This window comes from Eucyclogobius newberryi, unplaced genomic scaffold (genome assembly GCF_026437365.1).
Source record: "Eucyclogobius newberryi isolate DKJ021-1_F unplaced genomic scaffold, fEucNew1.0.hap1 SCAF_14, whole genome shotgun sequence".
NCBI classification, from domain to species: domain Eukaryota; kingdom Metazoa; phylum Chordata; class Actinopteri; order Gobiiformes; family Gobiidae; genus Eucyclogobius; species Eucyclogobius newberryi.
Window position 1 is genome coordinate 2528188 of NW_027315768.1, and position 16839 is coordinate 2545026.

General features: G+C 45.3%; 1 pseudogene; it reads right to left on the bottom strand.

Moving 5' to 3' along the window:
* Nucleotides 1-2483: 2483 nt before the first annotated feature.
* Nucleotides 2484-5265, bottom strand: LOC140359290 (uncharacterized; annotated as a pseudogene).
* Nucleotides 5266-16839: the final 11574 nt, after the last annotated feature.

Consider the following 16839-nt stretch of genomic DNA (forward strand, 5'->3'; position numbering starts at 1 on the left):
TGAAGTTCTTAGACTTGACATCATAGACCTGTGTTTTTCAGGGAGAACCAGTTGTGTTCTGTTTGTTGTTTTCCTGTACAAAACACCTCTGGCATTAAACTGTAGCTGTTTGAGTTCTGACCCTGACGGTTTTGATTCTGCTACTTTGAGTCTAATAATATGTCTCTTGATCTTGTTTGATCTGTCCCACAATAAGTGGAGCTATAGGCACGTTCATTGACACTGTGGCTCATTTTGCTGAAATACCCATAGACCAGGTGCCAGTCTCACCCTGATGGTCGACCTCCTGTGTAGCTGCACTCACAGCATCATATGACATTTCTTTTGAACATGCCTCCATATAAGTCTCCATATCTAAGTCCTAATAATATGCTGTAATGTAGTGCTAGTAATATCTATGTTCTCTCTGCCTGAGCGATACTTCACAGAAAAATGGAAATTGGCAAGTTCTGCGACCCATCGGCTTCCTGTTGCATTCAATTTAGCGGTTGACAGTACATAAGTAAGCGGATTATTATCACTATACACTGTGAAGAATGGTGCATAGTACAAGTAATCACGCAACTTGTCTGTGATTGCCCATTTGAGAGCCAAGAATTCTAACATGAGTGTAAATTATAGTTTTTCTCTGCTGCAGTTTGGGTTCTTGATCCATAAGCTATCACACAGAGTTTTCCATTTTGCCTCTGATACAATACAGCGCCTAGTCCTTGGTTAGAAGCGTCTGTATGTAAAACAAACGGTTGAGTAAAGTCAGGGAAACCTAAAACAGGAGGTTGTACTAAACAGTCAATTAGCTGCTCCAACACTGACTGATGCACTCTAGTCCAATGAACAGGTTTACTGGAAGGGACACAGTTAGTTTTTCTTGGGTTTTACTGAGTTTCTGTGTTCAAAGGGGCTTTGAGCAAATCATACAAAGGACTAGCAATACAAGAGAAACCTTTGATATATTGCCTATAGTGGCTTAACAGTCCTAATATTGCTCTTAGCTCACCTACAGTACCTGGCTCCTTGTTTTTCAGGGCTCTCACAGCAGCTGTATCGGCTGGGTCCATTCTGCTTCCTTCAGCAGAAACAATCCTGCCCAGATATCTAACTTCTGGTTTGAAAAGGTCACATTTTCTCCCGTTGGCGTCGCAATACTCTCCTGACGTCCTCAACATGTCTACTGTCTTTGGACATGAACCACGTCCTGCACCCAGGGAATAGGGTGTCGATCTGGGTGTGTTTTGCGGTTCAGTTCTCTGTAATCAATAGTTAAACACAGTGTACCGTCGTTTTTTCTTACACAGACTACAGGGGACGAGTAAGAGGAAATAGACTTTTCCACCCACCCCTGGGCTCTCAAGTCCTGTAAGTAGTCCTTCATCTCCCTGTACAGTGATTTCGGAAACTGGGTTTGTGTCCTTTAACATAATTTCCATCTGCAGATTTGTCACACACCCTATGTCATCATCGGTTTTTGAAAATGATGGAGACTCTTCCCTCAACATTTGCTGAACAATTTTTCTTTGACCTTCATTCAAATGAGACAGGTCAACAGGAGGGTCCCATTGCTCGCTGGTGTAGGGGCCATTCTGTGGCTGCCTGAATGTGGACTTCATTAATGACAGTAGATGGGAGATCTTTTTTGAAGATGTTGGCTGGATAAACAGACCCCACTGACTGCACAGTACCAATAATAGTTCTACCAGATAAAATAATGTCATGGTTGGTTGGGTTCTGTACACTGACAACTATCTTGGGAATGGGCCCTGTTTTCACTGAAACTAAACGCTAGTCCATCAGGCCATTGTGGATTTTCTCCAGATTCAAAAATCAGTGTAACGTCTTCTCTGAACGTCTTAGCCTGCACCCTACTGTTGTATCTTGGCCGAAATAAAGTAGAACAACATCTCAATTCCCGCCGTGTATTTTAATCACAACTTTATCACAGGTACATGCGGAGCTTCACTTGCTCGAGAACTGGTAACAACATGCATACCAAAGGCAAGTGTGCCCTCTATTGGGGAGCACTAATAATGACACTCTATTGCACACAATAACACATTCACATTAAGAGGAGCAGAATATAGCATATACAATTCTCTAGTGCAATATACCACATCTCCACCACCTTTAAGCGAACAACACGCAACTGTAATTTCAAATAATTAAAGGTCAGAACATAACACTGCAAACACACATAGAATGTATCTTAGAATGTATCCATGGACGTGAGCTAGTATTTCGTCTTTGGAAGTCCACTTTTTTATTTGGTTTGTGTTAGAGAGCGATGTGTTCCACTACATGTAAGCACTATATTGTTCGGCGTAGGTATACGCTCTGTTCAATTAATAAAGGCGGAACCTCCTGTTCACTTCACTCACGGGACCGGAGCATTGAACAGTGCGGCTACCGATAAAAACGACACACGAGTCTCCTGTCCTGCATTATATACCTGGTGTACCAAGACTGAGTATTCTGCAAAGATGTCACAGTCAGATGGCACGGGAGAGAGTGCACAAGCTGAGCGAAACGCTGCAATGAACCCAACAGTTTGCATCGACCAATGTCTCATCTAACAAGTCCATCATCAGAACTTGCTCAGTCCTCTCCTCTTCCTTTAGTTTGACCGGAACTGGCAATCTGCTCAGGGCGTCGGCATTAGCATGGTTTTTTCCTGGTTTGTACACAATATTATACATGTACGCAGTTTAACTGCCCACCTTTGAACTCTTGGAGATCCCATTTGGGGAATCGGCTTCTTTTCACTGAACAGATAAATCAGCGGCTTGTGATCGGTATAAATGGTGAAGTTCCGTCCATATATGTATTTATGAAATTTTTCCACACCAAATATCACGGCCAGTCCTTCTTTGTCCAGTTGTGAGTATCTTGTCTCGGCAGGTTGCAAAGTGCGCAAGACAAATCCAATCGGTCTCTCACTTCCATCTTCCATGACGTGTGATAGCACTGCTCCTACTCCATACGGTGACGCATCACACGACAGTATCAGCTCTCGATCAGCTGAGTAGTGTACCAGAACATCCGACGTGTTCAGCAAGTCTTTAAAGTTTCGAAAAGCTTGTTCCTGTTCTTTGTTCCATTTCCAACAAACATCATGTCTCAACAGTTCGTGTAACGGAGCCAATCTTGTTGCTAAGTTGGGAAGGAACTTGTTGTAGTAATTTAACAGTCCCAGGAACGATTTCAGCTCTGTGACATTTGTAGGAGCTGGAGCATCTTGGATTGCTTTGACTTTTTTACACACTGGATGTAATCCTTGTGAATCCACTCTGTATCCCAAATACTCCACTTCATCCTGAAGAAAGGTGCACTTATTTCTTCTGAGGCGCAATCCAGCTTCTTTTAGCTTTGTCAGCACAATGTCCAGATTCTTTAAGTGATCAGCCTTGTCCACCCCACTGACCAAAATATCATCCAGATAAACCACGACCAGAAGAATCCCACTTAAGAGACTCTCCATGGTCCTTGGTGGAATATGGCTGGAGCTGACGCCACACCAAACGGTAGTCTGTTATAAGTGAACAGTCCTCTGTGTGTGTTCACCGTGAGGTATTTCTTTGCCTCATCATCCATCAATATCTGTTGATAAGCATGACTCATATCTAGTTTGGTGAATTGTGTGCCTTTAGCTAGTGCATTGAACAAATCATCCACTCTGGGTATTGGATACTGCTCCAATGAGGAAACAGTGTTTACAGTTAGTTTGTAGTCTCCACATAACCTAACGGTTCCCACTGGTTTCAGGATGGGTACAACAGGCGCGGCCCATTCAGCATATTTCACAGGCGTGATAATTTCCTCTCTTAACAATCTGTCAATTTCCTCATCCACTTTTGCTCTCATTGCATAAGGAATCGATCTTGGACGAAAGAAACGCGGAACAGCATTTTCTTTCACATGAATTGTGGCTTTTGTGCCCTTTAAAGTGCCAAGTTCCTCTTTGAACACTTCTTCGTTCTTACACAGTATTTCTTGTAGCGTTATCTGTTTCTCCAAGTGTAAGTGCTGTACCTGACGAGCCTTATTTTTCGCTTTCACCTCTTTCCAGTCCAACTGAATTTCCTCAAGCCAGTCTCTGCACAGCAGTGTGGGGCCATCTCCTTTAACAACAACCAACGGCAGTTTAGCTCTTTGCTGATTATATTTGACTTTCACATAAGCAGCTCCCACCACTTTCACTGGGTCTCCGGTGTAAGTCTCCAACTTTATTTGCACTGGCTTGATGCGAGGAGTTTCTCCATCTTCCCATGTTGTTTGAAATGTCTTCTCATTCATTACTGTGAGACTGCAGCCTGTATCTATTTCAAAACCAATTCTTTTTTCATTTAGTTTCATGCTCACAGTGTACGGCTCAACTTTCCTCAAATGTATTTCACTTATACGTCCCAGTTTGAACTTCATACACTGTAATGCAAAAGGACTGTCTTCTGAGCTGTCCGTGTTGCTATCCTCTTGTCGCTCTTGAACATTATGAGAGCGGTAGCTTGAATTTCTCTGATCCTTTTTTCCAGCATTAAATTTAGCATGTCCCTTCTGTTGTTTACTTTTTGTTCGACAAGCTCTTGCAATATGTCCCACTTTTCCACATGCATGACATTTTTCTTGTTTGAACTTACATTCACCTGGGTTGTGTTGTCCTTTGCAACGAAAGCACTCCTGCGTTGTGCTCTTGAACGCTCCACTGCTGTACGAACCCTTGTTTAGTTTGAAGCACCTTGTCACTGCGTTTGGATTCTGGAGGTCCAATGCGTTTTTATTTGCTGTTTCCGAAGCAACTGCAATAGAATACGCTTTTTCACAAGTTAAGTCCGTTTCTGCCAGGAGTCGTCGTTGAATGCGATCATCATTGATACCACACACGATCCTGTATCTCAACTTCTGCTGTAATGTGTCGCCGTAATTACAGTCCTGTGCCAGCCTCCGCAGCTCGCCAACGTAATCCAACACTGACTCGTTTGGCTTACGACTGCGGGAATCAAACTTGTACCTTTGGACGATTTCACTTGGTTTCGGGTCGAAATGGTTCTTCATCAACACCAGTTGCTGATAAGTTTTATCTCTTGGTTTCTCCGGGCTGAGGAGATTCCGCATTAAACTGTACGTAGATGCGCCGACCACACTGAGGAGAATTGCTCTCTGCTTGTCTCCGTTATCAATTTCGTTGGCCTCAAAAAACTGCTGCATTATTTCACAGTATTCTTCCCAGCTTTGATTTTTAGCATCAAACGCTGCTAGAGTGCCAATGGTCGCCATCTTCCAGCTTTTTTTTCTTTCGCGTTTCTCTCTCCCCCCTTTTTTTTCACCAAAAAACAAAATCTTTACCCGTTCAAAGTTCTTTTCTTTTTATCCTCGTCGCCAAAAAGATGTTGTATCTTGGCCGAAATAAAGTAGAACATCTCAATTCCCGTCGTGTATTTTAATCACAACTTTATCACAGGTACATGCGGTGCATCACTTGCTCGAGAACTCGTAACAACATGCATACCAAAGGCAAGTGCGCCCTCTATTGGGGAGCACTAATAATGACACTCTATTGCACACAATAACACATTCACATTAAGAGGAGCAGAATATAGCACATACAATTCTCTAGTGCAATATACCACACTACACTCAATAAAAAGTGAGCTATGACTGGGTACAGTCACTCTCTCATTTGTTGTTCTCACATTGTACTCGGGTGTCCCAGACTCACGGCTTTTATGAAAGTATCAGCTTTGTTTTTCCTGAGCTGTGGAAAAGCTAGTTTAACTGCCCTGAGAAGTTTGTCTTTCCCCCTGAGTCAGTCATACACTCAAGTTTAAACTGTCTAAGACCAAGTGCTCGATGACATTAAACCCAATAATTGGAGATTGCTGCTGGTTACCTTTAAGCACTAAAATTGGTATGAGTAACTCAGAGTCATTATCAGTAAGTCTGAATGGGACTTCTAGCCAGCCCATGTATGGCATATCTGTGCCATTGGCTGCCACAAGGTGTAAGGGTGCATTTGGGTCAATAAGCACATCTTTTAGTTGTACCTCGGGTAAGTTAGTGTCTCTCCAAACCTCATCTACAGCACAAACCTGTGAGCCAGAGTCCCAAAGTGCTTCAAACTTTTTGTTTCCTAAAATACACCTAATGAGACACTTTCTCCCAACTAATTCTCTGACAGAAGGTACACTACCACAGATGTTGGATTTACATTTAGTTTTGTGCATGGACCAGCCTGTCTCAATGGCCTCTGTACTCTACAGCCCGCCCTGAAATGCTCATTGCTCCCACATCTAAAATGTCAACCCTGTCTAAATGCAAGAGTAACACCTGGGTTGTGGGCGGGGCATGCTGAGTGGCAAAGCGCTGCTGGAACTGGGCATTCCCTCTCGTTGGTTGCAGGACTGGTGCTGGGTGGTAGCGCTGAAGAGCTGCTTGGGAGTGCTGAGGATAGAAGGTCCCAGTAGATGGCTCGAGCTGGTTTGTAGGTCGTGGCTCCTGGAACGGTGGACGCGGCTGGTAGGTTGGTGCCGAGTAGTGGCCCCCAGGTCCTCCGCTGATGGGTGCTGGGAGCTGTCGACTTCTGCATGGTCTCTCTGATTTGGCAAACCTCAGTCTTTAAGTCTGTTAAAACCACCATCTCAGAGCGCATCTCCTTAATCTCTGACAGGAAATCCGGTGGCAAAGCCGCAGTGCTTTGTTTTTGGACTGTCTTCTTCTCTGCTGGGGCTGGGGTGTCGCTGGACTGAACGACATTAACTGCAGTCGCTCTCTGGGTAACAGCATGTTTCTTTTTGTCTTGTCGTTCCTTTTCATTTGCACACGCCATATTAACTTTCTCCAACAAGACTTCATGGGTTAGGGTTAGGGTTACCTAACTTCATGTGGTTTCCTAGAGAAGGTAGGGCTACATGTCGCTCTTGATACTGTCACTTTGCAAGCCAGTCAGGATGGTATGCAAGAATAAGTTTTGGACAAAGGCAGGATTATATTTCAGACCTGACTCTGCTTCTTGGGATGCAAAGAGAATCTTCTGCCGAAGGTCCATGGCCCTCAGAAAGAAGTTTTGTAGAGCCTCCTTACTGCTTTGCACCTCAGAGGAGAGCTGCTTGTACAGTTCAGTGGCACCTTTCTCCAGATAGTGAGACCTGAGGATCCTACGCAGAGCAGGAAGAGTGAGGTCCCCTTTACCTTCTAGGTAGCTCCTCAACTGCAAACCTGGTGTGATGGCACAGATCACTGCATCTATTATCTCGTCTTCTTGGTAGCCTTTACTGAACCCACTTTCCATTTGCCTGGCCAAACTAGACAATGTGAGCTTGTCTTTTTCCGGGCTCACCAATTTGGCCTGCTATCTTAAAGTCTTTGTGCCACATAGGGTTATCTTGAAGCGCTGAGGCTCGTTTTTGCACTGGCGTGGGTTTTGGGGTCAGTTTTTTAGTAGTTGGCTGCATAGCTTCTTCTTTTTCTTGAAGCCTGGTTCTTAAATCATTTAACTCTTTTTCTAAATCTTTTCTAAATCTAATTCTTTGTCTTCACCTTGTCGGGCGAATTCCAACTCTGGCATTTTAGCATTTTCAATAGTGTCTTTAATACTGAGCAACTCGGACATTCCCTCGTATTCTAGCTCAGCTAATTCAGCTCTTTTAACATGGCTTGTGATCAGAGCAATAAGTTGTCCTCAATTTTTGTCTGTGACACTAATATCTGGACCGAGAAAAGAGCAACTCACACACACGTTTAGCGGTTGTTCAAAATTCACTTCATATAATGCACCTTTAATTTCTAGCTGCAACGTTTCTAGCTCCGACTCCGACATTTTGATCAGATACGTGGACAAAACAGTTCAACGAGGGCTTATTCAACTTCGTGGTCTTAGTGGTGGTTGTGCGCACTTGAGATACGACCTGTTGCACGTGTTGACTAAGCCACGTTGTCCGCGGGGTGGCTGTCCACGAGTCCGAAGGTTCACTGGTCCGGAGGTTCACTAGTCCGAAAATTCAGAAATATTAAGGTTCACTAGTCCAAAGGTTCACGAGTCCGAAATTTCCCCAAAATTTTAAGGTTCACTGGTCCGAAGGTTCACTGGTCCGAAGGTGTGAGTCCGCACAGCTCTCCTCGCCTCTATTTGCCCTACACACTGGCTTTTGAGACTTTTCTAGTGTTGATGCACTTTTTATGATTAAACTCACGTATTTTCCATAACCGACTTGTTTCTGTGCATAGCCTGAGCTCCTTATCGTATTATTAATGAATGAATTAACTCAAATAGCCCAGCAGTTTCGGCCGCGCGCCGCGGCTCTGTAGACACTCCCGTCTTGGCGATCTGAATTTCCTTTTTGACTACCAATTCTACGGTGATCGGATCACGCGTATTTCTATACTTATGATCAAATGAGGGCATAGAACGGAGGATTCTCATGTTCCCTTGTTATTTGTACATACACAGTACAACAGCCTCCTGTGAGCAGCTGGTACATTAAACGTGACGAGCCCCAGTGCGTGTCTTCGTGCTTCGTGCGCATTTTACAGACTGACTATATCCCGATGTCGTCTATGCACCTTCACTTTAGCCTATGAGGAACCTTCGGACTAGTGAACCTTCGGACCAGTGAACCTTCGGACTAGCGAACCTTTAAAACTTTCGGACTTGTGAACCTTCGGACTAGCGAACCTTCGGACTCGTGGGGGATAACCGTCCGTGGTGCCTCACTGCTGAAGCTAGGTTCCGATGCTAGTGTAGCAAAGTGGACTGGCGCTTACTATTCTTACTCTGTAGCTGTTTACAAACCCAAATTACCAACAACGCCACCTGAGGTTTTGGCTCAGGACCAATTTAAAACATGCACATTCCTTGTTGGAACGGCAGAGGCAAGGTTTAAGTAATAATACTGATAATTTATGAATACAATCATAAATGGTTTAACAGTTCGTTGTTTTCTTAGTTTAGTCCATTTAGTTCATGCACTTTGAGACAAGTTGTAGGAGTTCACAGAAAGGCAAGGCAGGGTCTTCTCCGGGGCACCTACAGAAGGAGAAATGTATAACCACACTGGTAGAACTTCACTAGGGTCTTATCTAAAGCAGGCCACGAACCTGAAACAAGATGGGTGTAACACGGCTCAGCTAGCGCTTGGACAGCGAAGCTTTACACCGTGGTAGCCGCACGGCCAACAGCACGCAGTACATCCCGGAGGTCGCACACCACGCGGGACTATGGTAGCACCGCGGCACACTAAATATTAACACTAGTTAAATTTCATTCAAGTTTATCTCATTAAAATGGTAATAAAACTAAAATACCTGGACTGAGGAGCGATGTGCAGCAACCAGGAAGTGTGTGAGGTCAGAGGGCGAATGACGTCACCAGACGGCAATTTATGGAGCGACGTCTAAGCAGTGGCAGGGGCCCGCCTGCAGGCTATACTGCCACACTAGGGTTCGAAGAAGGATATTCGGGTCGCGCTTCCACTCACAGCTGGTGGATAAAACTCTGGCCAAACATCCCAGCAGCGCCTCCAAATGCTCCGACAGTTTGGGAGAGGTACGTGGTTGCTTTTTGTACAAAAAAATGAAGGCCAGAGACATTCACGTCCTCACTCTTCTGTTAAGAACACCGAGAGCTTTGCGCAGACCAACCAAATAGATCGGGGCTCTCAATAGTCTAAAAGCCGGACACCAGCTGGCAGCTGGGGACATCAGGGACATAATGAGTCAGTGTTGCAGTAGCTATGAAATCAAACAGCTCAAAAACGTAGTGGACTATATAGAGCACCAGATAATGCGCCCTTTGGCTTTTGGGCTCAAACTTTGTATACAATGATCAAAGAAAAATATCCTTATCAGGCCGTCAACACTCCCGACCTCACACCATGAACTTCCACGGATGGACCAGAAGAATAATTCCAGAAGTGTTTAACTCAGTGGATATATGTGACAGGAAGACACCGAATGAGGAACTCAAAAGGGAAAATAATATACATGTCCGCAGTCATGGAAGCCCTTTTCCCCAAGTGTTAAAGAATAAGTTAAAGTAAGGACCCTGACCTCATGGATGGTGATGATGCTCGCTTCAGGAGAAACGTGATGCACTCTTTGACTCAACACCGTAGCAAGGAAAAAGGTAACAAATCAGAAACACAGACATTGCAGGGACAGTTACTAAAACTGAAAGTAAAAGATCTAAAAGACAAAGTACATAAAAAAGGTTGATGTTTCTAAGGAAGGATTCAGAGGAGGCTTTGGAGGAGCCCGAGGTGAAATAAGTCGTGGTCGAGGATTTCAGACTGATCAACAATGGGAGGAAGGAACATGCTATCACTGTGGATCCACTGACCGTTGGGTGCGAGCCTGCCCACAACCAGCTGTGCACAGGCCTCCACCTGATGCACAACCAAATGCTGAGGCTCCCACAGTGGGCAGTTTTACACTGGCCATGAAGACAAGGAATACTATGGGTGTCCAGAGAGGCAGGAGCCATGTCAAGCAGAGCCTATGCTCCATGTGAAGGTGGAGGGACAAGCTGTACCTATGCTGGTGGACACCGGAGCCATGCACTCGTCCATCAACCTCCACCTCCACCATAACCAACTATTCGGACTGTCACTCTCCTTGGTTGGTTTCTCTGGGACTCACCAATCTCTGCCATGGACTTAACCTCTGCACACTGACATTGAACCTGCTTGAACGCAATCTCCTGATGAAGACTGGAGCCACTATTTTATGCTTCGATAAAGGACTAATTGTTGCATTTCCGGATGGACAATCTGTATGCTGCACTGCTAGTACTGCTACAATACTTAATGCACGACCAAGAGACACCAACTTTTGCTGACATTTACTGGGCCAGCCAGACCGACATCACAGAAGGCGTGGCTGTGCACAGTACCTGGCATGGAGACCCTGGATTGACACTCTGGCATCCTACCACGCACCACAGGACTCCCTCCATTGCACTCTGTATCTGAATTTGATGTTAAAATTTCCGGACATACTTGGACTATAAGATGTGATAAATTTTGGTAGGAAAAGAAAGTGTAGCTGCTTATTGTCAGCTGATCAAAGAACAATTGGATTGGTATAGAATGTCTGAGGGTAGCGTGCCACACGTGTCCCTGGCTGTCTCACTGGCTCATCAGGTAAAAGATTTAGGACCAATGACTAAAAGACTAACCTCTGTTACTGATTGGCATCCTACTGAACTACCCCCAGTTATGTTCTCTCTCTCGGAGAAAGCATACAAAATATCATGCTCAACCATCAACCAATCAGTTCTTGAACATCAACAAATTCCTCGTAATCATGGCCGCAAACAAACCGACCATGATGAAGCTGCTGCTATGTTGCAGATGTTACCTCACCTTACAATGTGGGCCTCTGCACCACTACAGAGGCTCTAACTTTTAACATGGATTTGTCCAACGTGGTGCAGATACCTCAATATCGTATCAAATCTCAAGCTATACAAGGTATTGACGAGACATGGGCTGGGTTGTGGGCTGCTGGTGTGCTGGAACTATCAACATCCAACGGGAACATTCCTATTCTACCTGTACCTAAGAAGGACCCCTCTCAATTTAGACCTGCTCATGACGTTAGGATAATTAATGAACTAGTCACAGACCCATGCCCCCTGTACACGACCCGTACAGGAGTTTGCAGACATTGGAACCATCTCATACGTGGTTTACCACCATTGAATTGGACAATGCCTTTTTCTACATCCCGCTGTCTCCTGAGGTCCGACATGTTTTTGCGTTCACCCACAAGGGTGCAAAATTGCAATACACTAGATTGCCACAAGGGTTTAAATTAAATCCTGGAATCTTTAACCAGGTGCTGAAGAAAGTGCTTTCAACCTTTCAGCTGCCAGAGAGTCATACTGATGCAGTATGTGGATGATCTCCTGCTGGCGGCTCCCACTGTCTCAACGTGTCTGTCCGCCACCAAAGATGTCTTACTGAGGCTTCACAAGTGCGGCTTTATCAAGTCTCTCAGAAGAAGCTACAATGCTATAGGAGATCTGTGAACTTCTTAGGATGAACAGGGTCTAGTGTAGATAATTGTATTTCTCCTGAACATAAAAACATGATTCTGACCCATCCTAAACCCATGACTGTGGACACATGCTCTCTTTTCTTAGCCTCGGTGGCTACAGTCACCTGTTCTTACCCGACTATACGTTGGTTACTGCCTCATTGCACTTATTCATGAGAAACAAATCAAGAACACTGCCACCTTGGCCTGCATTTTCTGCAGAGGGCGTCAACATGGCTGACAACCTCTCTTGTGAGTGTGGCATACCGAGTGATTAGCCACCTTCTCAAGACGCTCATCAGATACAAATTTAAATATATAAGACCGACAACGCCAGGGCATGTAACATACCCAACATACACAGCGCAATAAGGCACACAGGTTCGTCCACTTTGATTAAAAAGGAGCCCATTCTGTTAGTTACAATAATTTATTATATATTAAATACTTTGTTCTTTGTTGCAGATATAAAATATCCTTTGAGTCCTTTGAGTTCATTATTTGTAATATTGCCCACTCTCGATGCACATCCTTTGGTTTGGAATAAACTACATGTCCGTACATGAAACAGGCCCATGGCACAGGGCAGGGACAAGCAGCGGCATGAAGGCAGCCACGGCCGGTGGCTCAACCCCGAACCGTGAATATAAGAAGTTTGGATTAGCTCAAACACAAATAGTCATTCCCACGCACCATACCGAGGCAGAACCTACTTCATGGAAAAGCTCGTGAACGCGCACCCTTGACGGGTGATGGCTGATCGCATCATAGCCGGCAACGACACTTCGGACTCCAGCTTCAAAAGATGTGGCAGCCACCAAAGCGGCAGACAACAGGCACCATGACGGGGCTGAGCCACACCGCGGCACTACGACAATACAGGCGTTAATTAATGGCTTAAGTGGTTAGTTTTGGAAACAACGGACTGAATAGCTACCTGGCACAGCGAGGACAGGGTGTACGCAGGACCGGAAGCGGAAATGCCACGAGAGGGTTCTCCTCATGACTGTGTTTCTCTTACTACGACCTTGCCCAAGGCACGGTCTGATCTTTCTTTTGAACCTCTGACTGCAGGCATAGTTGTCTTTACTGATGGCTGCTGTTTCAGGAAGCGGGACGGTTCCCTGTCTGCTGCCACTGCTGTTGTTAAAGCTTCACGTCTAACTATGAACTTCCAATTACTAGAGTGTCACAAGTCCACCGAGCGTGTGATCGGACAGGCTTGGGGTCATTTTAACATCAGACTGGGTTGTGTCAGAGTGGACAGTAGAAAAGTGTACGGGCGACAGGCTCTTCAGCGGCTGACACGTCCTGGGCCGTAGGAAGTGTCACATATTAAAGTGACCCGCAGTGGACTTTTAGTTATTGACTGCGCCTCAAAAGAGCAACAAAAGAAAGCGTTAGAAAACATAATATATACAGAATGGTGGGAAGAAAGAAAGGGGGGATTTCAGGGGGCCAGGGGATTTTCCAAGTACTATTGGTGTTCGTGAGGAGGAAACACTGAGAGCACGTTGCTTTGTCTGACCTTCAGAGGTGAGATTGGATCATTCAGACTGTTTGTTACTGCGTCCCACCCTACGAAAGGGTTATGGACATGAGAGAATATGTGCCGGAGTGAAGAGGTGTGCCTGCTCTCTGGAGGGTCGCACCTGGCTGGGGCAGTGGGACGTCTAAGGAGAGAGCTGTAGAAGGGCCCACAAACAACCAGACAATGTTGAATTAGTGGAATGACAAATTGGATCATTCAAAATGTTTCATTTGACATAGGTTTGATGCTTCCACCTTTAATAAGTCTTGGAACATTAATATTAAAATGCTTGACTGTTACTACTTTTTGTTGTTTGGGCCAACCAAAAATTGGTCTGAGGGCCGCATTTGGCCCTCGGGCCGTAGTTTGGACATGCCTGCTGTATGCGGAAGCGGTCAGACGTGTGGAGAAGAAGGAAACCAAACCAGAGGGAACAATCGGCTGTATTTGTGTGGATACAAAGAGTGTTCTTGCTTTGGTTGCCGTTGTGTGAAGCTGTAGCAGTGTAATTCAAGAGAGTCAGGATCTCAATCATTTTTGAAGCTGCAAAAAGATGTATGAAAGTGGAGAGTGTTGTTTGTGTGTATCAAGAAGACTCAAGACAGATGTATATGAATCAGTATATTGTCTAGTCAGTTCGGCAATACACAGTACATACAAGCATAGCACTACCGCATCAACAGCTGTTCCTGGACTGTACCATTATGCCACTGTGCGGGGGAGCCCGTAACATCTCCCCTTTTATAGTTATTAACTATATAGTCAAGAAATGACCTGAACAGTAAGTTATTTCACACAAAAACAGAATAACTTTCAGTAACCAAGATGTAAACAGAATAACATTCAGTAGTCAGAATAACATAACAATTCACCCCCTTTTTTTTTTTAAAGGTTCAGTCTTTTGGGTGGTTTAATCAGCCACTGCTGGTTCTATTCTCCTGTGGGGACTGGGCACTGCACTCCTCATGCAGCTCTGTATTAGTCTCTCGTGTGTCCTTTTCTGCCCTCGCCTGCGTCACAGTGTCCTGATCAGGACCTTGCTCGTCCCGTGACCTCTCTGATGCATTCTGCTCTGCCGGTCGCAGGTCTACTCTGTTACGCCTGTACCGGGTCCCTTCAATGTCCACCAGATACGAGCGGGGCCCCACCTGTTGAAGACACACGCCTCTTCTCCACCTGCCCGTCCGATCTCCTGGCAGCGGCTGCATTCTGATTGGCTGGCCTGTGTGAAGTTCAGGCAGATCCTTGGCTGACCTGTCGTACCAAAACTTAGCCCTTTGGTGCCTGGCCTTTAATTTTTCGGACACGTCAGTAACCACGCATGGCTTTAGGAGAGCGTCTGAAACAGGGAGTGGCGTTTTCAGTCTCCTAGCCATTCATTTTTGTGCTGGGCTGTAGTTTATATCCTCAGAGGGCGTATTTCTCCACTGCAGTATAGCCAACCAAGGATCAGTCCCTGCACTGGCTGTTTTTTACGATTTTTACAGCAGACTCAGCTTTCCCATTTGACTTTGGATGTCTCGGGGAGGACATAACATGTTCAAAACCCCACCCTTTTGCAAACTTTCTAAATGTCTCATTGTCAAACTGAGGGCCGCAGTCTGTGATTATGCGATCAGGTTGGCCATACCTGGCAAATTGTGTCTTGCACTTCCGTATTGTAGTTTCTGCAGTGAGGTCGGAAAGCTGCTCTATTTCCCAAAAGTCTGAAGAGTGATCCACCATTATCAGAAAGTCTTTCCCGGCCTGTTTGTATAGGTCCATGCTGAGGATTTGCCATGGACGTGTGGGAAGTGCATGTGACATCATTGTTTCCTGCTGCTGTCTGTGTGAATATTCATTACAAGCAGAACACTGGCTAACAAAGTATTTTATTTCGCTCTGCATATTGGGCCAGTAAAGAGTCTCCCTTGCTTGTCTATAACATGCTTCGCCTCCAATATGACTAACGTGGATACGTTTCAGCATTTCTGGGCGCAGTGATCTTGGGATGATGATTCTCTGACCTTTGAAGAGCACCCCATCCTGTGCGCTAATCTCATCCCTGACAGACCAATACTCTCGAATGGCTACAGGAGTCACTCCTTTGTGCTCAGGCCACCCCTGCAGGACAACTGTCTTTAACATTTGTAAACAAGTGTCCCCATCTGTGTGTTTTCTGATCTGTTCTAGGCGCTGGCTTGTCACATTCAGATAATCAGACTGGTTAATGCTTTCAATGTTCTCTTGTACCCTCTGCAGGAGGCATACGCAATGGTGTTTGTATGTGTCCCCAATTGTTTTTGACGCAACCGTGGCTATGCTAAGAGTGTCACTAATGTGCATGTCTGAGCCGGGTTTGTATCTTACCTTGAGATTGTAGTTTTGCAAAGTGAGAAGCTCTGCAGGCGTTTCGGTGCACTCAAAAGTGACTTGTTGAAGATTGAGATGAGCGGCTTGTGATCCGTTTCTGCTGTTATCTCATCCCTGCCATATAGATAATAGTGAAAGCGCTGACATGTGAATACAATGCTCAAGCACTCCTTCTCAATTTGTGCATAGTTCTGCTCAGTCTGTGTTAGTGCACGAGATGCAAATCCAACTGGCTGTCCATCTTGTAGGAGACGGGGTCCTAGTCCCTTCTGGCTTGCGTCATTTTGAATTGTGACTGGTTTTGTTACATTGTAGTATTTCAAAACTGGTGCTGCTGTGACAAACCGTTTGATCTCCAGCACTGCTGCTTCATGTTTAGGCCAGTGAAACATCACATCCTTGTCCAGTAGCCGACGCAGTGGCTCACTCACTTCTGAAAGGCGTGGCAGAAACTTGGCAAGGTAGGTCACAAACCCTATGAATCTTTGGACTGCTTTAGCATCAGTGGGTGGGGCATGTCCTGAACCGCTCTTATTTTCTCAGGGTCCGGGCGTAGGCCCTCTCCTGACAGAATGTGTCCATGAAATTTTACCGCTTTTACTTTAAACTGCAACTTCTTGATGCTCAATCTCAGTCTTATCTCACGACACCTTTCCAGTAGTGCAATCAACTTTGTGTCTTGATCCGCCATTGCCTCAGCATCGGAGTCCCCACACCCCACAATGAGTATGTCATCTGCTATTGACTCAACCCCTCTGAGTCCTGTCAAAAGTTCATGCTGCTTACGTTGATACACTTCCGGTGCCACAGATACTCCAAAAGGCAGCTTGAGCCATCGGTACCTGCCCCACGGAGTCCAGAATGTTGTCATGTAGCTGCTTTCTCTGTCCAATTTACATTGTAGAAAAGCATCACGTGCATCCACAAGTGTGAAG